Source organism: Sciurus vulgaris (assembly GCF_902686455.1).
Source record: "Sciurus vulgaris genome assembly, contig: HiC_scaffold_138_arrow_ctg1, whole genome shotgun sequence".
Classification (NCBI taxonomy): Eukaryota; Metazoa; Chordata; class Mammalia; order Rodentia; family Sciuridae; genus Sciurus; species Sciurus vulgaris.
The window spans coordinates 1,799,437-1,824,899 of record NW_027632915.1 but is presented as its reverse complement, the minus strand read 5'-3'; the positions used below and the strand labels follow the sequence as shown (position 1 = coordinate 1,824,899).

Sequence of the window (25,463 nt, the reverse complement as noted above, 5' to 3'; positions counted from 1 at the left end):
TGGAACCCCTGATCTCTGACACCTCACAAACCCCAAGAGGCAGACCCCAGCCACCAAGGCCTCCTGGATGTGCCATGTGCATGGCTGGTGGGGTTATGTCAAATGAGTCATGAAGAATTTTGTGTTTCATCCATGGAAGAAGTCCCATGTTCAAGTGGTCCAAGGAAGTAGCCCAATAAAGCAATTTAAACTGTGTAGAGCCACAGTAGGATCCACAGTGACCCAGCACCCTGGGAATTGGCCCAGCCTGGTCATAAGGAGGTGCCAGGCTTGATGGGTATGTTAGTCGACATGGGCTAGGAGAGAGTGGGGCAAACACGTCCAACTGAAAGTCAGGTCAAGATCCTGGGTCCCCCATTAAGGCCCGTGACAGGACAGAACACCATGTGGACAGGGGCGCGCTGCTGCCAGCCCACCTGGTGGGAAGAGGTGTGCAGGCTCCATGGGCACTACACCTGCAACAGTTCTGGTGACTCCAGGAGTCCCATGGTGTTTTAGTCAGCTATTTTGCCGCTGTGACTAAGTGACCTGACCAGCACAATCATAGAGGAGGAACGGTTTCATTGAGGGCTCGTGGTTTCAGAGGTGTCAGTCCATAGAAGGTCGGGTTCATTTCTCGGGGCTCAGATGAGGCAGAACATCAAGGCGGGAGAGCATAGCAGAGGGAAGCAGCTCACATGGTGATCATGAAGCATAGAGGTTCCACTCTCCAGATATAAAATACATACCCTAGAGCCACACCCCAATTCTCACCTCCCCCAGCCACACCCCACTTCTCCAATCACCCCATCAGGGATTAACTCATTGATTGGGTTAAGACTCTCACAACCCCATCATTTCTCCTCTGAATCTTCCTGCGATGTCTCACATGCAAGTTTTTGGGGAGCATCTCACATCCAAACCATAACACTTGGGCACTGAGGGGCGCTGACAGGTACCTGTCCCACCTTCGTTTCTTCCCAAGCATGTGCAAGCCTAGGATCCTCGCCTGAGAGAGCAGACTGAGGTATCGTGCAGTGGGAAGATCCTTCCCCGCTGGCCCACCTGGACCAGAGAGCACCATCATGACAGCCCTCCCTCCAGCCAGGATCATGGCTTTCCCGGACCACTGATGGTGACCCCACGGCCAGTGACCCATGAGCATTCCAGCACTGCTGAGGCTCAGCTCCCAGTCCTGGGCTTGGAGGGAGTCTGCTGGCTGCCAAGTCTCCCCACTTTTGACCTACCTATCACAGCATGAGCTTCTTGCCCAGCCCTCAGGGCAGGAACTGGATTAAGGGCCTGGTGGAATGACCTCCAGCTTTCCATCTAAACCTCTCTGATCCTTCAGGGGTGGCTTTCAACACTCCAGGGCATAGTCTCCTGGATCTGGTGGTAACCGATCTTTCTGAGAATCTGAGAAACACCAGATCCTTAGACACTACGCAATAAAAATTCTGTAAGCACACAACTTCATATTTTGCATGATACTTTAGGGTGTTTGAAGAATCTTGCAAACTCTACTGCTTCAGAGCCTCTGCTATAAAATGATAGCAGTGGGAGACCCTCAGGAGAGCAGGGGCTCCAGGTGACTTTGACGGTGTGGACTTGTCTCCCTGGACTGGCCAGGAGAGAGCACATCTTTCTATCCTGGCTTGTGCTTAACGTGGTTTCCACTCCAAATAGGGACCTAACAGTGGATTTATTACTGTAATTGCCATAGGAAACCAACTATGGCAGCAAAGCAGAAAGCTCACCGAACTACAGCAAACACAACCCTGTGCTCACAACAGTGCCTGAAGACTTCCTTTTTGACTTCTTGTCTCAAAATTGATGTCTGCATTTTCCCAAAATTATAAAGCAGATGCAATAAGAAACTGTTCACAAGATACCCTCCTCAATGTTTTCTCCCCTCTCCAGATGCCACCCTTTCAGCAGGAATACTGTGTATCAGCAACCCCTCTGGGGAAAATAACTGAAAAATTGTATAGTGAATGCTAAATGACTTAATTGGTAATAAAATGGCTTGTGCTTCTGAGACTGCTATTTAAAGACCAACTTGACATTTTATGTAAAATGAACACTAGTTTTTGTATAATCTTGGGACCTTACCCAGCTTTTCTGCCAAATTTGCTCTTTATGGAGGTTGACTTCCTCTGAGCAAGTTAGATGCCACTCTGAAGCTCATTAAGAGACCCGAGAGGACAGGTGGCCTGCTTAGCCACCCCTACTTTGCAAGCTGAAGAAGATGTCTCCAAGTCCCCAAATGACTGGGGCTTCAAAATGACAGTGAGAAGGTGACCCTGTGTCCTCGCAGACTTGGCAAATGAGGACAAGGCTCTGTGTTGCAGGTCCAGGGAACTCATCTGCACCCTGGCACCATTCTGAGTACCAACTGAGCTTCACCACAGCTGCTCCCTCCTCAACACAGCTGCCAAGAATTGCACTGCTCCACCCCTAAGCAACTCATGTCACCACCAATCAAGTGGAACCCTCGTTCTCCCGATCACAGTCAAGCCGGGGCTTCTCTCCTCGGCACTACCAGCATCTTCAATGGGACAATTCTTGGTCCTGTGTGCTATCACTGCTCTGTGGTACACTTGGACCCCACACACTCAATGCCACCAACACTCCCAAGCCTGATGACCAACAGCTCTGGCTACTGCCAACACCTCAGGAGGGTCAAATCACCCAGGTGAGAACCACTTGGTTATGCAACTGGCAGAACCAGATTCCACTCAGGCAAGAGCAGCACCTCCAGCTCCGAGCTTTCAGCCACCCACATCAGTGCTAAAGAAGCATGGGTTTGGTGACATCAGGAAGGAGGGGAAGGAATAAGCCAAGAGAGGACAAGTGAAGGTCAGACCATGAAGACATGCCTGTGTGCTCCCTGGGAAGGCTCCAGAGAGGACCCTCCTGCCCCTTCCAGCTTCTGGGTTTTGCCCAGAAGCCTTGGTGTTCTGGGCATGTCTCCCTTCTCCACCTCTGTGGTCTCCTGCCATCTTCCCTGGGTGTGTCCAGCTCTCCCTCCAGTTCTGGAGGTCACTGGTCTTGCTGGATCAGGACGTGCCCTAACCCTCATGACCCCAGGTAAACTGAGCATATCCACAAAGTGTGTGAAAGTCTTTTCTGAGTTGTGTGTGTGTGCACACATGTGCACTGGCACAATTAAACCTCACTTTCCCTTCAGGAAAACTGTGAACCCACTGTCCCCAGGGACTAGGAGCCGAGGGACTTTAGCCCATGATAAGGAACCACCAGCCTCTCCTACTAGGTGATGGAAACCTGAGCAAGATTCACACCCCAGGGGTTGTGGTACCCAGCAGGAGTCTGACCTACCACACTACACTCAGTGGAGGCTGAGTTAGGGGAGGTTGGTGATTATCCAGCAATCACCTGCTGGCATCATGGCATGGTGGCCCATGATCTCAACCCACATGGTCCTCATTCAGTTGGGGGAAATTTATGTTTATTTCATGAAACAGTGAGACCTGACAAGAGGAGCACAAATTCCCAGGGACTGGGAGACCCATGTCGGTGCCAACAGCCAAAGGGCTCACTCCATGGAAATGTGGGTCTTGGACATGGACCATCTGGAAGATGATATGAGCTGGGCCAATCCCTCCCCATCAGCCTGTGTCTTGTGAGTCTCCTGCAGGATACTGGGTCTCCTGGTCTGGCTCCCTACCAGGAAGTAGGCAGTCAGGGTGTACAGGTGAGTCCCTGCACAAGAGCGTACGCTCAAAAACAGCACCTGGGTTTGAGGAAGTGCTACAGAAAGGGCTCTCTGTGCTGGGGTTGGTCCAGAGCACAGTGGGCACTGGACCTCCAGGGACCAATGTCTCAGCAAATCAGCCCTTCAGGAAAAGCCAGTCCCACAGGCCTGGAGCACACTTTGTTGAGAACAGGCTCTACAGAGAGTGGTACAGAGACCAGCAGGTGTGCTTAGAGGCAGTGGCACTTTGGGGACTAGCCAGTTCAGTTTGCTCATTTGGTGAGTGAAAATCCATGGCCCCAGGAGACCGAGTACAGCCCAGGTGGCAGGTGAAGGATCAGAGATAAGCCAGGTTGGTTTCCAAACCTGAGTTTTCCATTATTTTCACTCTCCTGGCTGCTTTTTGAATGTCCACACACTTCATTGGGGGCTGGTGTGTTTAAGTGGATGTAGAAGTCGTCAGTGTGGAAATTTGCCAGAGGACATGGTGGGTGTAAAAGCTTCCTTGTCCTTAGGAGTGTACAGGAATCATGCAGGAAGTCTACAGGAAGTGTTTGGGAAATATACAGGAAGTATGCAGGTAGTACACAGGAAGCCCAAAAGGAAGTGTACAGGGATTATACAGGGAATGTGCAATAAGTGTGCAAGAAGTCTACAGGAAGTATGCAGGGAGTATACAGGAAGACCAAAAGGAATTGTGCAGGGAGTGTACAGGAAGTATGCAGGGAGTATATAGGAAGGTCCAAAGGAAGTGTGCGGGAAGTCTATAGGAAGTATTCAGGGAGTATACAGGAAGTCCAAAAGGAAATGTACAGGGAGTGTACAGGAAGTGTGTAGAAAGTATGCAGGGAATGTGCACGAAAATGTGCAGGGCATACAGGGAATGTGCAGGAAGTGTGCAGAGAAGTGTGTGGGGAATACAGGGAGTGTGCAGGAAGTCTACAGGAAGTGTGTAGGGAGTGTGCAGGAAGTGTGCAGAGAAGTGTACAGGGCATACAGGGAGTGTGCAGGGAGCATGCAGGCAGTCTACAAGGAGTGTGCAGGAAGCATGCAGGCAGTCTACAGGGAGCGTGTAGGGAAGTCTACAGGAAGTGTGTAGGGAGTGTGCAGGGAGTACGCAGAGAAGTATGCAAGGCTTACAGTGAGTGCACAGGGGATGTGCAGGGTGCATTTCAAGGCAAGGGGCCTGCTGTGCTATGTGCACCTACACTTGGGTGGTTCCAAAGCATACATGATGAGTGTGTATGTGCATTGTGGGGCTCACACGTGTATAAATGTGCCACAATGTTAAAACTTTATGAATCTGGTTCTAAAGCCATGTGGGACTTCTTTGTAGAATCTTGATTTTCTCCTGTAAGTTCAAAGTTACTTCAAAATAAATACTTGAAATCTTTTAATCTAGGAGCTGGGGTAGCTCAGTGGCAGAGTGTTTGCCCAGCATGCAAGTTTACAGCACCTCATCAAGAACCACAGAGCTGTGGCGTGGCCAGCACAGGCCATACAGCAGGCCACCACCCACTTTGGCGTCCTTAGCTTCATCATGCATCCCAGCTGGACGTTCAGCCTCGTCATTCCATGCCAGGGTTGCTCTCATGTACCAGCATGTTCAGATCTTCACTCAAGGGATATTTAGGTGTGATTTGGGTGGTCTATCATTTTGAACTTGGTATGACCCATTGAGTATTCTCCCCAGAGGGCCTAGGTTTTGTGAATCCCTCCTTGTTCTCCTAAAATCTGGTCTTATTTTACAAAATTAAAAAATGCCAAGATTCCCCATACATGGCCAATTGGACAAATCCCCCACACAGCTGGGTACATCTTATCATGGGGTTGGAAAGTTGGGCAGGCATTCCTTCTTGGAATGCTCAACACAAAATCAACAATTACTGCTGTGAGTCCACATAAACAGGCTATTTTTCAAGAACCACTAATGAAAACATTAAATGCACACAGAATATATATTTCTGCAAACCATCAAAGCATGTTGCCCTTCAAGATGAAATATTGACCACAGCCCTACCTTGGTCAACACTTAGTTTCAGATCAATACATCTGATGAGTGTCTCCAGGGAGAGGCCCGTTCTGCTTGCCTGAGGGGTGTGCCCCTGCAAGTCACTTGCACGCACCTGCACTGACAGATCCTGCTTGGCCATGGTGGGCCTGCCAGGGAGGCCTCCTCCCAGGCTAGGACCCTGGTCAGTTTGTCCAGGAGATGCATAAGATGCAGTTTAGGGACCAGCAGTATTACTCTGGTGGTGAAAGATGAACAGATGAGAGGTGAGCACAGTGAAACATGTACTGTACCTGGGGATAGAGGACTGTGGCTGGGGCCTCTGAGCCACACCTAGCCAGGGAATGTTTGCTAGGGACCTGCTGCATGGGGGCACAGAGCCCAGTCCTGAGGCTCTTCTGGCACGATAGTGGTCTGGTGAGCAATGGGCTAGAAGGCACAGAGTGAGGAGCAGATCCTTCTGGGATGGCACCATACCCACAAGCCCCAGGGACTCACAGGCTCTTTCCTAGCCTGTGGGCACTGTGGCATGGGTCAGGCTCCAGGGCACTGCCAGAAGCATCCTAGGCCAGACCTAGGGAACACTGTGGCCTAGCAACAGGAGAAGGTGCTGGGACCTGGGGACTCCACGTTATCCCCGACAGGGCAGGACTCAGGGACAAGGATGAGAAGAGAGGACAGGACTCACTCGCTCTGAACACCTCTGCTGCCCTGTGTTCAGGGCCTGAAGTGAGTGGACAGAGTGAGGCTGACCTTCGAAAGCCTGCCAGACTTACCGCTGAGGTTGGAAGGGACAAGGAGGCAAACAGGGAGTGGCGAGCTGATGCAGCCACAGACCCAATGGGAGTGGAATCCCGGGACAGGAGGAGTCGGTAGCCCTCCTCCCACTGAAGCAGACAACAGGAAGAAGTTTCTTAGGGAGGAAAAGACTGGAAGGAACACAAGGAAGCAGCAGTTGCAGGCACTTCCATCCACTTGTGATGTCAAAACCTTCTGATGTTCTACAGTGAGCATGCTTCCGGGGCCTGCCAGGGCTGGGCTGGAGCAGAGTCCCATGCAGGGGCCCTGGGAGAGGAGGCAGCCCAGCTATGGGAAACTGACAGGGCTGGAACTGCTGGGTTGTTGGTGAGTCACAGCTCAAAATGCCCAGCACCAGGTGGCAGGAATGCACACCTCGCACCAGGAACGAGCCCTGCATGAGGAGGCAGGGAGGCACACCCAGGGAAAGGGAAAGTGGGTGCCGTAGGGGGATCGGTGATGTTGCTCCATTTTTATTTAATCAATTGGCATTATTTTTGGTTAAAGTAAGATGTCACCATGTTTTCTTCTGCAAACTGTGAACTGCCTGTCCTCATCTGTCCCTCTTCCCACCTCTTCTGAAACATGGCTAAGACAAGACCAGGGGAAGATCAGCAGAGGGAGCAGAAGCAGGGCTGAGGGAGGGGATACCCTCCTGGGCCCAGGCCTGTGTTTTGAGTTTGGTGGAAGGCAGTGCGGTCACCACCACTGCCAGGTGAGCCAGACTGGGACATGCAGAGGATGGGTCTCCATGTCATGTACAGAGTCAGTGCCAGGCAGCATCCCGTCATTGACCACTGTTCAGCCAAGCCCAGCTGTCCTCTAATCAAACTGCAGTCATGTGGAATAGAAGGAGTCTGCATAGAGGATGGGGCACCTCAGCCCCAAGCCAAGACCAGACTGCAGGAAGGCTGCCCCAGACAGCGTCGGGCAGGGCTCCCAGTGACCACGCAGAGGATGGCCTGAAGCAGGCAGCCAGGACCCCAAGACCCACAGACACACTGCCAAGAGCACGCCTTGCCTCCTCATCCCTGCTGGTATGAAGGCCAGAGGCCTTTCACCTGATGCATATTCATGCCTTTCTCTCAGTCTTCTTATCAAAACCACTGCTCTTTTTCCGTGAGTAAGTCCAGGTCTCCAGGTGCAATGTGCTAAGGAAGCACCTTAGCATTCCTGGGCTGTGTCTTGCCTTAAGCAAGACATCAGGGAAGCATGGAGAGGGTGCCCTCAATAACTGTGGAGAAGAGTGTCCTGGTGCCAGAGCTCCATGACGCACCCTGTTCAAGAGGGAGCAAGAGGAAGCACTGCATCACAGAGGCTCACCAGGAACTCTCAAGCTTTACTGTGCATGTGCATCCCCTGGAAGTCTGGTGAAAATGGAGATTCTGATGGGGGAGGAGCAGGCAGAACCTGGGACCCTCTCTCCATGACCTCCCAGGTGAGCAGACGCTGCTGGTGGAGGAACACACTTTGTAGTGCAATGCCACCTTGCCAGGTATGCCACCAGCCATCCTTTCCTAGCCCACCTCTGTCACTCAGGCTGCAGAAGGGGCCCCCACTTCCTTAGGGTCCCATGAGCCAGCACCCATGCGTCCCACACAGCACTGCATGATCATCGCTGGAGCCAAGGGAATCTCGAACACAGGAGCCGCGAGTTTTTCATCTAGGAAGATGTCAGGCACCAGTGGGTGTTTGACATGAGGTTGTTGGATGCACAGACAGATGGGAGGGAAGGAGGACCAGGTGAGTGAGTGGATGAATGGGTAGAGACACGTATGTATGGGTGAAGTTTCAAGGTGGAGGGATGGAAGCAAAAGTCTGGTATATACGCATAGGCCAGTTTCTTGATCTTATTTTTCTCCTCTATAAGATGAAGGGACAGATTGGTTTCTGTAGGTGTTTCCAATATGAAAACCATAGTGTTAACAGCCAAACATTACTGAGGGCATATCTGGTGGCATCTGTTTAGGATTTGGTTGAATTACCTCAATTAACTTTTGCAGACCTGGGTGGGAAGGTGCTGCTAGTGGCTGTATTTCACAGATGAGGAATCAGCTTGAGAAAGATGGAGCGCAGGGTTCCTGCTCACACAGGGAACAACTGAGGCAGGATCCAGGCCAGACTCCAGGGCTCATCAGAGTGGCACTCAGTACATGGAAACACCAGGCAGGAGCTGCAGGAAGAAGTCTCAGCTGCCTCACAAGGCCTGCATGTCTGCAGGGTGAATTCTAGCTCACCACAAGGGTCTCCTGTGAGCCCTTTCCTCCTGGAACACCCAGCATGGTGACACTGGCCAGAACAAAAGAGCACCCTGCCAGCCCAGTCCAAGGCCATAGGAAGTCAAGCAGGTACACCCACAGGGAGAGGACACCCTCCCGCTGCGCTGGGTGTGGTGTCCATGGAGGTGAGAGTTAACTGCTCCACCCAGAGGTTCAGAGCGGAAACCAGAGACATGGCCTCCCCTTCCCCAACCCAGCCATCCTCATCCTAGGTCTTCCAAAGCAGGCTTTCTGCCCCAGGTTCCCAGTCCTCCAGCCATGTCCCCAACTTCCCATCCACCCACCTCCAAAACCAAATCTCCTCCTCTTCCCCAAGGAAGCCACCAGCATCCCTGATCCTAGGAGCTCAGCCTCTCCAGTCATCCGCCTCCTGTTCCTCGGGGAGCACATGGCCTTCAGACATTTGCAGACACCTTCCTGTGGTCCTTCTCACCTCCCAGCTTAGGCCAAGGGTCTACCTCAGCCCAACATCAGGCCAGAAACTGGGCATTCAAAAGTGCCCCATGGTTGTCAAGCGGATGGGTGGCCTTAGGTTTCCCCTGAGGAGGATTCCTGCTACTTTGGGCATAGGATATGAGAATAGGAGGGTCACACAGAGAAGCCACCTGCAGATCTAACCCAAAGCACAGCCATGTTCACAGGCCTCTCCAACCCTGTCCTTGAGGCTCCCCATCGACACTGCCTGTGGATGTGCTGCCGAGACTCTCCAGGCTGCTTTGCCAGAGGCTCCTCTGCTTGGCTAGGACAGTGTCTCCCTACTGTGTTCGACCACGAGATATGTTTTCCATTCACAGGGAACCATCAATAGCAAGGGGATGATGCCTCTGTGGAACTTCCTTTTGTCCCAATTGGCATTAATATCCCCTTGATGGATGAGGCTCTATTTGAGAAATTTATAGTGAAGATCACTGGTTTTGGCCAGGACGCTTGTGTGCAGGGCTGTGAGTCTGGAGTCTGTGGCTCTAATTTCCTCCTTGCTCCAGGTCTCTTCCTATGTGACCCATTTTGGAGGAGAGCAGAGTGGTGACATGGCCAGGGCATCTTATCTGCCTGGAAAACTGCTTTGTTCCATGTGTCCAGCCAGGCTTTCCCAGTCACGCCTATCTGTTTGGAAATGAGGAGCATGGTACCTGCTGCTGGGCAGGGAGCCCCATGCAGCCCATGCAACTCGGTAAGAAGTGTGGAAAGCTCTGGCTGAGGGTGGGAAACAAGCTCCAGGAGGAGCTGGGGTTCAGCGGAAGGGCTGAGAAGAGCTGGGGAGAGGAGCCAAGGCCTCAGGCACTCCTGTACTCTCACAGGGACACTTACCTGTGCCGCAGGAGACTCCTGAGCTCTCCTGACAGCCGTGCTGATGACAGCAAGAGGGAAACCCCAGGCATGCACCCATGGATGGCGGAGGGACTGCACCAGTGACCACGGATGGGTTGTGACCATCAGGGAAGGCCAAGGCTGCATCAGCCCATCCTGCAGCCAGCACCGACATTCGTGTTGGGGATGCGGTCTTTGTAATATTTTCTTCTTTTTTGTATGTATGCTGAAACATTTTATTTTAAAATTCTGCATGTCATTTTGAGAGGAAAACCTAAGTCTCATTCACATTTTAAGAAAAAGACATGGTTATTTTTCAGGAATCCACCCTTTTCACAAACGGGCTTTGCTTCCTGATTGAAACCATCCCCAGACTGACTTGCTTCGGGGAACTTTCTCAATGTTCCAAGCATTTGACTGCTGGCAGACCATCCTGGAAACTGCATTTGCCCCAGGCAGGTGCCTTGTCTGTCACCGATAGAGAGATGGAGTAAGGAAAGGCACTGCACTCAGCTAAGCCTGACTTTTGCCTGCAGAGATTTGAGTAAGTCACTTAGGAGCTGGAAATAATCTCCCCTTCAGGCCCTCTCCACTCCAGTTCCCACAAGCTGGCCTGAGGGACCTCTCTTAAAAAGAGCAGGAGAAGGGAATCTCACCCACCAATCCCCACACACCCATGGTTACCATCTTTACTCAGGTAAAACACAGAATCCCTGACCTGGTCTCAGGGCCCCTATGACTGGCCTGCCCTGAGGGTCACCTTCCTCCCTGTGCCCACCTGCCTCCTTTTACACCAGACACGTCAAGCCATTTGTGTGAAAGCCCAGCAAGTGTTTCTGAGCTTCCTGAAAAGCACCTGACTCTGTCCTTTCTGGGATGGGAGGTCCCTGAGGACAGGTCCTTTCTGTGTGTCCACCAGAGTCCGGGAGGCCTGGCCCCTGTCACAGTATTTAGATAGGCACACAGAGGCACTGCTCAGGGAGGGGATGCCCAGGGCCTTCAGCACTCCCAGGACTGTCCCCACTGAGTGTCCATGGCATGCCCTTCTCCTGCAAGACTAATCCATACCCACGCACTCAATGCTGGGCACCTGGCTGCAGGGACCTACCTACCCAGCTCTCCTTTGACAGACATCTCTCCCCACCACTGGGACTAAGCATGCCCGAGGCCACTGAGTGGAAGTCAATGCACAGTTAAGCAGCACTTGATAAAAAGTCAGTTTAATTACCAGGGCACTCAGGTGTTCGGATTGCTTTTTTTTTTTTTTTTTCTTTTTTTTTTTCTTTTAATTTATTTTTTTTTTTTTTAGTGTAAACAAATGGGATACATGTTGTTTCTCTGTTTGTACATGGCGTAAAGGCATACCATTTGTGTAATCATAAATTTACATAGAGTAATGTTGTTTGATTCATTCTGTTATTTTTTCCCTTCCCTCCACCCCTCCCACCCCTCTTTACCCTCTATACAGTACTTCCTTCCTCCATACTTGCCCCCTCCCTAACCCTAACTCTAACCCTAACACTAACCCTTCCCTCCCCCCCATTATGTGTCATCTTCCACTTATTAGCGATATCATTCGTCCTTTGGCTTTTTGAGATTGGCTTATCTCACTTAGCATGATATTCTCCAATTTCATCCATTTGCCTGCAAATGCCATAATTTTATCATTCTTTATGGCTGAGTAATATTCCATTGTATATATATACCACAGTTTCTTTATCCATTCATCAATTGAAGGGCATCTAGGTTGGTTCCACAGTCTGTCTATTGTGAATTGAGCAGCTATGAACATTGATGTGGCTGTATGTCTGTAGTATGCTGATTTTAAGTCCTTTGGGTATAGGCCAAGCAGTGGGATAGCTGGGTCAAATGGAGGGTCCATTCCAAGTTTTCTAAGGAATCTCCACACTGTTTTCCAGAGTGGCTGCACTAACTTGCAGCCCCACCAGCAATGTATGAGTGTACCTTTCTCCCCACATCCTCGCCAACACCTGTTGTTGCTCATATTCTTGATAATCGCCATTCTAATTGGGGTGAGATGGAATCTTAGGGTGGTTTTGATTTGCATTTCTCTTATTTCTAGAGATGTTGAGCATTTTTCCATATGTTTGTAGATTGCTTGTAGATCTTCTTCTGTGAAGTGTCTATTCATTTCCTTAGCCCATTTGTCGACTGGATTATTTGAATTCTTGGAGTAGAGTTTTTTGAGTTCTTTATAGATTCTGGAGATTAGTGCTCTATCTGAAGTATGATTGGCAAAGATATTCTCCCACTCTGTAGGCTCTTTCTTCGCATTGCTGATAGTTTCCTTTGCTGAGAGAAAGCTTTTTAGTTTGAATCTATCCCAGTGGTTGATTCTAGCTTTTATTTCTTGTGCTATGGGAGTCCTGTTAAGGAAATCTGATCCTAGACCAACAAGGTGAAGATTTGGACCTACTTTTTCTTCTATAATCTGCAGAGTCTCTGGTCTGATTCTGAGGTCCTTAATCCATTGTGCGTTGAGTTTCGTGCATGGTGAGAGATATGGGTTTAGTTTCATTCTGTTGCATATGGATTTCCAATTCTCCCAGCACCATTTGTTGAAGAAGCTATCTTTTCTCCATTGCATATTTTTGGCCCCTTTGTCTAGTATGAGAAAATTGTATTTATTTGGGTTTGTGTCCGTGTCCTCTATTCTGTACCATTGATCTACCTTTCTATTTTGGTACCAATACCATGCCGTTTTTGTTACTATTGCTTTGTAGTAGAGTTGAAGATCTGGTATTGCAATACCCCCTGTTTCACTCTTCCTGCTAAGGATTGCTTTAGCTATTCTGGGTTTCTTATTCTTCCAGATGAATTTCATAATTGCTTGCTCTATTTCTGTAAGGTACGTCATTGGGATTTTAATTGGAATTGCATTGAATTTGTATAGCACTTTAGGTAGTATGGCCATTTTGACAATGTTAATTCTTCCTATCCAAGAACATGGAAGATCTTTCCATCTTCTAAGGTGTTCTTTAATTTCTTTCTTTAGTGTTGTATAGTTCTCACTGTAGAGGTCTTTCTCTTCTTTTGTGAGATTGATTCCCAAGTATTTTATTTTTTTTGAGGCTATTTTGAATGGGGTAGTTTTCCTAATTTCTCTTTCTGAAGATTCATCACTTATGTATAAAAATGCGTTGGATTTATGAGCATTGATCTTGTAACCTGCTACTTTACTGAATTCACTTATGAGTTCTAAGAGTTTTCTGGTGGAATTTCCAGGTTCCTCTAAATATATAATCATGTCATCAGCGAACAGGGATAGTTTGAGTTCTTCTTTTGCAATTCGTATCCCTTTAATTCCTTTGGTTTGTCTAATTGCTCTGGCCAGAGTCTCAAGAATGATGTTGAATAGAAGTGGTGAAAGAGGCCATCCCTGCCTTGTTCCAGTTTTTAGGGGGAATGCTTTCATTTTTTCACCATTTAGAATGATATTAGCCATGGGCTTAGCATAAATCGCCTTTACAATGTTAAGGAATGTTCCCACTATCCCTATTTTTTCTAGTGATTTGAGCATGAAGGGGTGCTGTATTTTATCAAATGCTTTTTCTGCATCTATTGAAATAATCATGTGGTTCTTGACTTTAAGTCTATTAATATGGTGAATTACGTTTATTGATTTCCTGATGTTGAACCAACCTTGCATCCCTGGGATAAAACCCACTTGATCATGGTGCACTATCTTTTTAATATGTTTTTGTATGCGATTTGCTAAAATTTTGTTGAGAATTTTTGCGTCGATGTTCATTAAGGATATTGGTCTGAAATTTTCTTTCCTTGATGAGTCTCTGTCTGGTTTAGGTATCAGTGTGATATTGGCTTCATAGAATGAGTTTGGGAGGGTTCCCTCCTCTTCTATTTTATGGAATACTTTGAGAAGTATTGGAATGAGCTCTTCTTTAAAGGTTTTGTAGAACTCGGCTGAGAACCCATCTGGTCCCGGACTTTTCTTTGTTCGTAGGTTTTTGATGACTTCTTCTATTTCAGTACTTGAAATTGGTCTATTTAAATTGTTTATGTCCTCCTCGTTCAGTTTAGGCAATTCATATGTCTCTAGAAACCTGTTGATGTCTTTGAAATTTTCTATTTTGTTGGAGTATAGATTTTCAAAATAGCTTCTAATTATGTTTTGTATTTCAATCCTGTCTGTTGTGATATTTCCTTGTTCATTCTGAATTTTAGTGATTTGGGTTTTCTCTCGTCTTCTCTTTGTTAGTGTGGCTAAAGGTTTATCAATTTTGTTTATTTTTTTGAAGAACCAACTATTTATTTTGTCAATTTTTTGTATTGTTTCTTTTGTTTCAATTTCATTGATTTCAGCTCTGAGTTTCACTATTTCCTGTCTTCTACTACTTTTGGTGCTGGTCTGTTCTTCTTTTTCTAGGGCTTTGAGCTGTAGTGTTAGGTCGTTTATTTGTTGAGTTTTACTTCTTTTATTAAATGCACTCCATGAAATAAATTTCCCTCTAAGTACTGCTTTCATAGTGTCCCAGAGATTTTGATATGATGTTTCTTTGTTCTCATTTACCTCTAAGAATTTTTTAATTTCCTTCCTAATATCTTCTGTTATCCATTCATCATATAATAGCATATTGTTTAATCTCCACATGGTGGAATAGTTTCTGTGTTTTACTCTTTCATTTATTTCTAACTTCAATCCATTATGATCTTATAGAATACATGGTAATGTCTCTATCTTCTTGTATTTGCTAACAATAGCTTTGTGGCCTAATATATGGTCTATTTTAGAGAAGGATCCATGTGCTGCTGAGAAGAAAGTGTATTCGCTCTTGGTTGGATGGTATATTCTATAAATGTCTGTTAAGTCTAAATTATTGATTGTGTTATTGAGATCTATGGTTTCTTTGTTCAATTTTTGTCTGGAAGATCTGTCTTGTGGTGAGAGAGGCATGTTAAAATCACCTAGTATTATTGTGTTATGGTCTATTTGGTTTCTGAAATTGAGAAGGATTTGTTTGACATACATGGATGAGCCACTGTTTGGGGCATAGATGTTTATGATTGTTATATCTTGCTGATTTATGCTTCCCTTAAGCAGTATGAAATGTCCTTCTTTATTCCTTCTGTCTAACTTTGTCTTGAAGTCCACATTATCAGAAATGAGGATGGATACTCCAGCTTTTTTGCTGAGTCCATGTGCATGGTATGTTTTTCCCCATCCTTTCACCTTTAGTCTATGGGTATCTTTTTCTATGAGGTGAGTCTCTTGCAGGCAACATATTGTTGGATCTTTCTTTTTAATCCATTCTGCCAGTCTATGTCTTTTGATTGATGAATTCAGGCCATTAACATTCAGGGTTATTATAGAGAAATGATTTGGTTTCCCGGTCATTTGGTTCATTTTTAAAATTTTGTTTATTTATTTGTTTGACACAACTTGTTTCCTCCTTTATTTGACAATTCCTTTAGGATAATTCCTCCCTTTGCTGATTTGCTTCTTTGTTTTTCATCTCTTCCTCATGGAATATTTTGCTGAGAATGTTCTGTAGTGCTGGCTTTCTTTTTGTAAATTCTTTTAGCTTTTGTTTATCATGGAAGGATTTTATTTCTTCATCAAATTTGAAGGTAAGTTTTGCTGGGTATAAGATTCTTGGTTGGCATCCATTTTCTTTCAGGGCTTGAAAAATGTTGTTCCAGGCCCTTCTAGCTTTTAGGGTCTGGATTGAAAAATCTGCTGATATCCGTATTGGTTTCCCCCTGAATGTAATTTGGTACTTTTCTCTCACAGCCTTTAAAATTCTGTCTTTATTTTGTATGTTAGGTATTTTCATTATAATGTGCCTTGGTGTGGGTCTGTTGTAATTTTGTGTATTTGGAGTCCTATAAGCCTCTTGAACTTGATTTTCCATTTCATTCTTCAGATTTGGGAAATTTTCTGATATTATTTCATTGAATAAATTGTTCATTCCTTTGACTTGTTTCTCTAGGCCTTCCTCAATCCCAATAATTCTTAAATTTGGCCTTTTCATGATATCCCATAGTTCTTGTAGATTCTGTTCATGATTTCTGTTTGTTCAACTTTGTTTTCAAGGTTAAATATTTTGTCTTCAATGTCTGAGGTTCTGTCTTCCAGGTGTTCTATCCTATTGGATATGCTTTCTATGGAGTTCTTAATTTGGTTTATTGTTTCCTTCATGTCAAGGATTTCTGTTTGGTTTTTTTTCAATATCTCTAACTCTTTATTGAAATGATCTTTTGCTTCCTGTATTTGCTCTTTTAACTGTCGATTGGTGCGATCATTCAATGCTTGCATTTGCTCTTTCATCTCATCGTTTGCTTCTCTGATCATTTTAATTATGTACATTCTGAACTCCTTTTCTGTCATTTCTTCTGCCATGCTGTCATTGGGTTTCATTGATGTAACATCTAGATTTGTTTGCAGCATTTTCTTTCCTTGTTTTCTCATATTGTTCAGGTATCAGTGGACCGCTGAGATATTGCAGATTTCCTCTATTGACTTACAATGTCCCTGAAGATTTCTATATATATCCCCCCTTAGCCTTCAGTAGGCTGAAGTCTTGGAGGAAGTTAATAATGCAGTGCTCCACAAGGAAGCTGTCTCTCTAGGAGTGGTGTCCTTCAGGTGGGGTATAATCCCTGCTAGTGGGCAGAGGTGCCTCCACTTGTTGACCAATGGCCATCCAAAGGGGACCTAGGCTGCAGGCTGAGGCAAGGCCTGTTTGGGCCTGAATCTCTGGTTTTACCGTCCTTGTGGGGAAACCTCACCCAGCAGGGAAGACTCACCCGGTGGGGAGGTCTCGCTGGTCAGTTCCCTCCTAGAGGTTCCCCTCAATTTACAGCTACCGCCTGGGCTGGGCTGCCTTCCTCTGCAAAGTTCCCAGGGGCCCGGCCCTACCTCCTGGGCCTGGGAGCCTCACCCTTGGCAGATGAATCTCCTTAGACTGCCCCTCCTCAGAGAATCTGCCCGCAGGCCTGGAACCTTCGCTCCGCCCTAAGCCTGTCTCTGTGCGGCTCTTCCACCCAGAAGCCTCCTAGATCCTGGGACCCTGCTCTGCACCTAATCGCCTGGGTGTGCGGCCCTTCCTCTGAGCAGCTTCCTGGGGCCCCGAACAATCGCTCTGAGTCCCAGAGACCCGCCACACGCCTCTTTCTCCAGACAGCCGCCCAGTATTCTGGTGCGGTCACTAGGAGTCCAAGAAACTCACGTCGTGCCTCCTCCTCCCACCAGCCACCCGTAGCCCTGGGCAATCAATCACTCCGAGTCGAAGTGACCCTCCCCGTTCCTCCTCCTTCTCCAGATAACCCCCCGGGTGTTCAGGAGCGGTCGCTCTGAGTGGCTCTGAATCCACGTGACCCGCTGCACGGGTCCTCTGGGCAACCACCCGGAGCTCTGGTGAGGCCACTCAAGACCAAGCAACCCACCACGCTCCTCCTCCAGGCAACCCCCCTGTGTTCAGGAGCTGTCACTTTAAGTCCAAACAACTCACCACTCGCCTTCTTCTCTGAGCAGCTGCCTGGAGCGCTAATGCAGTCACTGCGAGTCCACATGACCCACCGCGCTCCTCCTCCTCCTCCTCCTACTCCTCTGGGCAGGCCCCGGGGTTCAGAAGTGGTCTGAGTTCAAACAGCTCACCACGCAGCCCCTTCTCTGGCAACCGCCTGTAGCTCTGTTGTAGTCACCCCGAATCCAAGCGGCCGCGTTCCTCCTCTTCCTCCTCAGGGCAGGCCCCGGTGTTCTAAGTCCACACAGCTCTCCTCACCACTCCTCCCCTGGGCAGCCGCCGGAGCCCCAGTGGTTGCTCTGAGTCCCAGCGCTGTGCTGAGCGGCCTCCTTTTCGGTGCTCCCAGTTGTCCACGTTCACTGCTCCAGCGGGGGGAGGGGTGTCTCGCCAGCAGCTCTACTTCACAAGTTCCCTGCGTTCCGGGACCACCATCCCATCCGGGATGCCTTCCCAATGGGTGAGAGTCACCCGGCTGCTTTGAGTTGGTCCCAAGTGTCTCAATATCTCCTCTTTTGAATCCTGAGTCCTGGAGCAACATGAAATGCAGCCACCCTCTAGGCCGCCATCTTGGAACCACACCTCGGATTGCTTTTTTACAGTCTTTTAAATTCAGTGTAGCTTTGGTCATTATCAGGAATTAGAATCAGAGGAATAAAGATTCCATCATCTAAAAGTTACATTTTCAAGGGAAAAAAAATCAATGAGTGGATTGGGTACCCATGGCCTTTGATATCCAAAAGAGCTTGGTTTTTCTGTTCCCATGTGGATAAGAGCAGAGTAAGCACAAGATCCCCTGTGCCAGTGGAGACCCAGTGTGCCACAGTTCTCTGGAGAGACTGGGTGGCCTCAGCCATTCAGGAAGCAACTTAAAAGGGGGCTGGAGAGCTAAGGAGGGTGGATAAAGATTCAAAATGCTGAACAAGAGGCACAGAGCAAAACCCGATGTTCTTCCCCTTAAGACTCTTCGGAGGGGAGCAGGCCGCAGCCTGAGGCTCTTTTCTTCCTGAGTTGAATTGTCAGCCAAAGGTGGGAAATGCGGCTCAAACACCTCTAACACAGCACTGCCAGAGGGCCCCTGTCACAGGACCTAGCCCCTGTGTAAGCCACTGCCTTCTAGGGTGACCCCAGGCAGCACTTGCCAGGTGCTCTGGGTGCCCTGGACAGTGTAGTGCTAGCTGGGAGCAAGGCCGGCCAGGGGCCACCTCCCAGCCCATAGTTTGGCGATTGGTTATTGTTGTTTAAAGTAGGTAGAACTAGCCAGATATTGGCTCTCCTGTGCTCCACACATTCCAAACTGCTCCAGGCAGAGCAGACTGCCCTCTGATGCTGGGGACACCCACCTCATGCTGGAGCGACCACCAGCCACGGTCCTTCCCTTGGCTTTATCACAGGAGGGCAGGAGCGAAGTCAGAATTTGAAACTAGTTCCCAATGCTCAGATGGCATTTTTCCTGTCCAGTCATACCACTCTAACGGAGGAACATATGCGGGGTTCCATCGACATCAACATAGGGTGATTTTGTGTATATGATGGTGTTGATGATAATTATTTAATAGATTCCCTTGTGCACATAAGTATGTCTGTTACTGGTCTCCTGAACATCACTGAATGCTGGGATCACCCCAGGGATCCCAGGTGAGGCATTGGTGTGAAGCCAGAGTCCTCATCCCAGGGCTAAGGGGCCCTGCAAATTCGAGTTCTCTTCTGTTCCACATGAATCCAGCTGCCTAACTCACATGTTCCATGCTCACCATTTATTGCTTTTGCTGTTTCATTAATAATTCAATGTTTAGGAAAAAAAAAAACACAACCTCTTCAAAGAAGAAAAAAATTCCATTCAAAGCTAAATAGGCTACTCTTTTTTGTCAGAGTTAAATGTTTTTGTATTTTGAAATGCCAGTTCTGTCACGCAGGCTTAATTAAAGATATTGGGTTTAGGAACCTGCCCTTTGGCTCAACTGCCAGCCTTTACTATTTGCAAGAATCATGCTCTGACTGGTGACCTTGTGCACCAGGATCTAAGCCAGAACAGCCTCTGGTCCCAGCTAAGGCCCCAGGGCAGAGTCCCAGGTGGACCTGGAAGTGGTCCTGCCCTGCCCTGACCTCTCAGGGGTGTGTTCCCATTTCAGTCCCAGAGGGAAGCTGCTTTCCAGGCACCACAAAGGTGCAAGGGCTCAGAAGAGTTGTGGAACTGGCCGGCCCTGCCAGACTCTCTGACTGGCTTCCATGCCCATGCCTGCCACAGGGTCATCCCTGCCCTGACCCTCCACCTGATCTTTGATGTGGACAGCTAGCTGGAAACCCAGCTCTGTGTCTGGGGCTCTCACCAATTGGTATAATCTGCTGTCAAAGGCTGTCAAACAAATGCTTGACTTCACACACCTACCTCAGGGGCCCAGTCAAAACACCAGAAGGGAAGCAAAGAGTGGAGAGGAGTGAAAGAACAGTTCTGAGGCAAAAAGGGCCAGAAGGAAGGCCCTCTGCAGTCCTCCTGGAGTGCAGTGAGATTGAGGGAAGTCGTCCAGGGAATGGAGCCCAGCGGCCTTTCCCAGAACCACAGCCCCCAGCTCTGACTGCCTGTCCAGAGCATGAGCCAGAGAGTGGGCCAGCGCTGTGGGAGAGGGTGCGGGGTGACTCTATATGACCAGGGGCACAGGGCGGAGTGAGGAGGACTGGCCAGCTGCCCCACAACACCAGGTCTGGAAGCAATTTCCTTCTCCTGGCAGAAGAATTGTGGCCTCCAGGATGGAGAAACGAAGGTGTTATTGGCCTTCAAACAGCACGATCCTAGGCCACCCCAGCTTCATGACTTAGGCTGCTGGAGGGTGACAAAGCACCTGGCAGCATTTACAGGATGCTAGTGTCTAGAAGCCACCATTTCTTATCCTACTAGAGCTACACTAAAAGCTGAAAAACAGATGCATGTTATGTGAACCCGGATTATTTTTAAGACATTTCCTTTCCATGTTTTCTTTTACCATGATGTGGGAAGTTTTTTCCTCGTGTTTTTACTTCCAGACTTCCTGTTTAAAATCTCGGTCAGGCTCAGAGCACTGTCTCCTGAAGGTGTGTGGCCCCCACCCTGTGGGACACAAGGGCTTGGAAACTGCAGCAGTTCCGGTGCATTAGCATATTTTGGCTGAGGTATTTTACACTGACCTGTATAATAAGAGTCACATTAGCAACACAACAAATCAAATGCTTGTTAATTTCTCTGACTTTCCCACACAGCGAGCGATGTCATCATGTCACCATATTTTAATTAATATGATAAGAAACACTTGCAAGACAACAGCCTGATTTTTCCCCTTGTGTACATGAGGGTCCAAGCGCTGCCTGTGCGTGGATGCATGTGTGTGTGTGTGCACACACATGTGCACCTAGCTAAACACATATGTGCAGGTGGACAAATGAAGAAACTGAGATGTTCACAAGAGCTTTTTGCCACAAATTATAGTCACAAAAACACACGTGGACCCACACAATCCTGTTTTCAAATAACATTTTCTTTACACAATTTTTTTCTCATCTGGATCAAAGACCACCATGCACAAATGCATCATAAAAACCGCAAGACCATAAACTAAAATGTGCTCGTTTTCATGCTGGATGGCTGTATGTTTAAGGTTTTAGCATTTAAGAGAGAGGCTCGATGCAGCTGACTTCAGAGAGGCTTAATTTTAATTCTTCTCACCTCCAGGAGAATAGCAGCAAACATTTCCGACTCACTGTTGCAATGCCTCCTCGCACCAGGCTCTGCCTGTGCCTGCTCCAGGGTAAGTCAAAAGTGCCATCTATTTGCAAAAGCAGGAAATGCAGCTGGACCTGGAGTAGGAAACCCCATGGCACTGCCAGGACCGAGTTGGTTCAAAACAGCCCAGACACTCTCCAGGGAAAATAGACAGTGTCCCCTTTCACATCAGTGAGATGTGAAGCTCTGTCTGGTGGGGAGGACTTTCTAACCAGTGACCAGTGCATCAAATGACATGGCAGAAACTAAGGTGATAACCAGATGCAAGTAGTGGAAGCCCTGAAGCTGTTTCTGGAGAGAAAACCTCCAGCAAGAAAACCAGCAGCCAAAATTAGAGCACTCTCTCTCTGATTTGGACTATTCTAGAAAGAAGGGGACCTCTTTCTCCTGGGAGCAGAAAGCAGAGACCCTTACAGAAGGCTGAAATGCTTCCAAGTCTCCACATTGCTGGTTAGCATTATCCTTCTTCTGCAAAACACAAGATTTCCCTCGATGGCTCCCAAGTTCTCAGGGTCTACCCACAAGTGAAGCCCAGAAGCTAGAAGCCTCCACCATCCAGGAAAAGGGGCCGGGCCTCTGTTCACTGGGGAGCACAGGACACACTCGGCCCACTGCCAAGGCAGTGCCAACTCCAGCCCTGAACCACACGGAATGTCAGCCCTCTGCTGATGCTTCCATCTGAGCTGTGGGCACAGACACACAAGCTTTATTGCCTCCAGCTACTTGTGCAAAAAGCAGCTCTGATTTTACACTGGTAGTAGTTCCCAGGTGCAGCTGGAAGCAGAGGCACTCAGCCTCCCTCCTCTTTGTTTATATAAACAGAGTAGACCAGTGGACCGCACAGGGGGCCACTAGGAAGCCACACCAGGGCCACCTCTGTCTAGCCAGACTCCCTGAGGGAAGTCCATACAACAAACGCAGCCCCTGTGGACTCCTACTAGGCCTTCAGGATCAGTCAGTGTGGGGACTGGACCCCAACCCCCTGACACATGCACTGAGGAATCTTTGCCTCCTCTAATGGAACCTTTCTGAAGGATGTCCTGGGGTCCTCCTTTGCTGTGGGCCCAGTCACACACAGCACATTCAACACCCCAGCTCAGGTGGTCCTGAGCACCCTGATTCCAAAGGCCCAAATGCCTCACAAGAGCTCATTCTGTGCACCAGGCACCTCTCCACACAACTCAGATGAGGTGCTGGGCACTGACCCTGGAGGAACACACGGATTGCAGTCCACTGCCCTGCCTGGGCCTTTCTATGGTAATACCACTGCTGCCCGCTTCAGCAGGGTGGCCCCTTTTTTAACCCTCTCTCCACCAACTATAAAGCAGCTTTGGAACTGGTCCACCCACAGAGAGATGCCAGTAGGCTGGGTGATTTTGGCATTTCCCCCAGAGAAATACCAGCCCAGGTTGATTACCAAGGATCCTGCCAAGGACCAGGACTTCAATTACTTATTTAAGTAGGAGCTAGAGTCCCAGAAGCAAAGGTTCCTTGTGTGGTGTGTGGACATGGCCAGAAGGAAGCTGGACATTGGGATACCACAAGATCTTCTCAGAATATAATCCACCGGGCTGGGGAGATAGCTCAGCTGGTAGAGTGCTTGCCTCGCAAGCACAAGGCCCTGAGTTCGATCCCCAGTACCGCAAAAAAAAAAAAAAAGAATATAATCCACCAGCAAAGGTAGAGGCAGCCTGAGTTGAGCCACCAGATCCGAAATCTAAAAATTAGAACAATGCATGTTATTATGACCAGATAGAGCAGAGGGGTCCCTAGGGGAACTCTGAGCTAAAGAAGAGCCATGTGCAACTGAGGTAGGCAGAGAAGTGACTGATAGGGAGGGAGGGTAGAAGAGGGGAGGGGATGGGAGAGGGAGATCAGAATTAAGGGGGGGAGGGAAAGGGGGAGGGAGGGGGAGAAGAAGAAAAGAGAGAAGTGTGGGAAGGACTGGGAGGAAGGAGAGAGGGGATCTACTCTAACTACACAGCCAGGCAAAGAATGTGGTCCATCCACGCAATGGACAGAGAATATGACACATAGATGAAGTTGTTTGGGTTTGAATCTGTAAAGCACCTATCTATTCACCAATCACCCCACAAGGAATCTCACACACACACTGAGCCCACATGCACTGGCTTCCATGCACATGCACACACACACACACAAACACACCGCAGAGTAAGGTTGAATCTCCGCAAACTGTAGGCTGTGGTGCTGGCATTAGCTGAGCATCTGCTATGGGGACACCAGGAGCTCTCGGGCAGCTCCTGTGCTTCCCTGGGAGTGGAGGTGAGGAAACCACATGCATCACTGGGAAGGCAGATGGCCTTGGGAAGGCACCCTGCATAATAATATTTTAAAGTTAAAGTCAGGCCCCTGTGGTGGGAAGACACACCTGTGTCTGTGCACCCTAGGAAGAAGCAGTCAGTGACAAGCATAAGTTCCCAGGGATGGCTACGTGCATCTGATTTTAATATTTCAAATGTTGAAAGTACCTATCTTAGCAATGAAGTGTGTTAGTAAACAAATATTCCAAAATCAAAGTGGGGATCCTAGCATCACCCTAGCCAGCAATGCTCTCAGGACTGGGGAGAAGTCGAAGAAGTGCCAACTGCCCTGTGACATCCTAGCAATCAATGTCTATGCATCAGGAAGGTAATTCCAAAAACTAAAATTCAATTATTAAAAATCTCTCATTCCATGAAGAAAATTTCAAGGTCCATCCCAACTTGGTGATCATGGTCACGTTGGTATTCCCGAGGGGCCAGGGGGTCATCAGTTTGCCATAGATATGCAGAGGTCAGAGGGGCAGCAGGTGTCAACAAGGCACACTGAGGGCTGCCTGCACACTGCAGAGGCCAGAAGGAACAGAGGGTGAAGGATGGGGAGGTGGTCACTGTGCAAGATGCCACCCCAGATCTAGGACCCCCTCATAACTCCCCAGGATTAAAGAACAAGAAGAGAGGGGAAAGCAGGAAGGATCTGAACCCTCTCCTGGTGAAACAAGGCCAGGCTGTGCCCATGGCACAGACTGTGTGCCCAGAGGTGCCCTGCCCACAAGAACCTGCAGGCTGCAGACCCAGCTGGAGAGCAGGGGAAGGGTGCTCTTGGTCCGGTTTTTGTTTGTTTTGTTGTTTGGTTAAATTTCTTCAAAATTGTACTTGTAATGCGGTGATCGCCTGGCCGTGAAGAGAGCTCTTTGTTGTTTAGCTGACCTATTTGGTTGTTGCCAAAATCAAACAGGAATTGATTTTGATGATCTGACAGACAACGAAGGGGAACACAGCTGCAGCTGAACAAAAAGAGCTTCGGGGCTGGTGGTGGGTTGATTCCGTACCTGGGCAGGTGTCTGTGGTAGTAATGAGAGAAGATAAATAAAGCCACACTCCTTGCACACGTGGCTCTGGCATGTGGCGTGTTCTGCAAGGGCCATGGGGTCCTCAGCTTCAGCCAAGTTATGTCATTTAAGTCCTCCTGATCCCAAGTCTTGTGCACAAAGTGCCCAGCGAAGATCCAACAAAAGAAGTAGGAGGAGGAAGGGAGGGAAGGCAGAGTTCCTCACATCTAATCCACACACCATCCCCACCCAAGGGGTACACCATGGCCAGAGAGAACCCTCAGCCACGAACGTCCTCCTGCTCATTAACAGAACTAGCCTCATGCATCACAGCTCAGTCCATCCCATGGGCACCAGAGAAGGACTCCAACCACACACAGGGTGCACCTTGCTTCTGCTTATTTGCATGGTCACTTTGGTACTGGATGGGTCATTAACCTCATGTGCTAAGTCTGCTTCAAACAGGAGGTGTGTTACTATCTCAGAGGCTAGGGAAATGCACGCCTTCCTCATGCTGCCCTGCCAGCAGTCTGTGGAAGAAAGATGGCAGCCGTGCCCGCAAGCTGGAGATGGCATCCATTGGCCATGTGGAAAAGGAAAGCTGGGTACATCCATGCCCACCACTGACACCTGCATGTGATCAGCAGCTTCATTTCACCCAAATTGTCGCAGGGGTACCTGTTACACGGGCTCTCATAAATTTCTCTTTTCTGAAAAAATACAGCCAAATAGTCAGAAAAAATATGTAGCAGCCTGTAAAACCAGTTCTCAAAAGTGGTT

At 48.4% G+C, this 25,463-nt stretch overlaps 1 long non-coding RNA gene across 1 annotated transcript; it reads left to right on the top strand.

Moving 5' to 3' along the window:
- The first annotated feature begins 9,363 nt into the window (after positions 1–9,363).
- LOC306652190 lies at positions 9,364–25,375 on the top strand. Its single transcript, XR_013761316.1, has 3 exons — positions 9,364–9,953; positions 21,299–21,374; positions 25,135–25,375. It is a non-coding gene; the product is annotated as an uncharacterized lncRNA (long non-coding RNA).
- Positions 25,376–25,463: the final 88 nt, after the last annotated feature.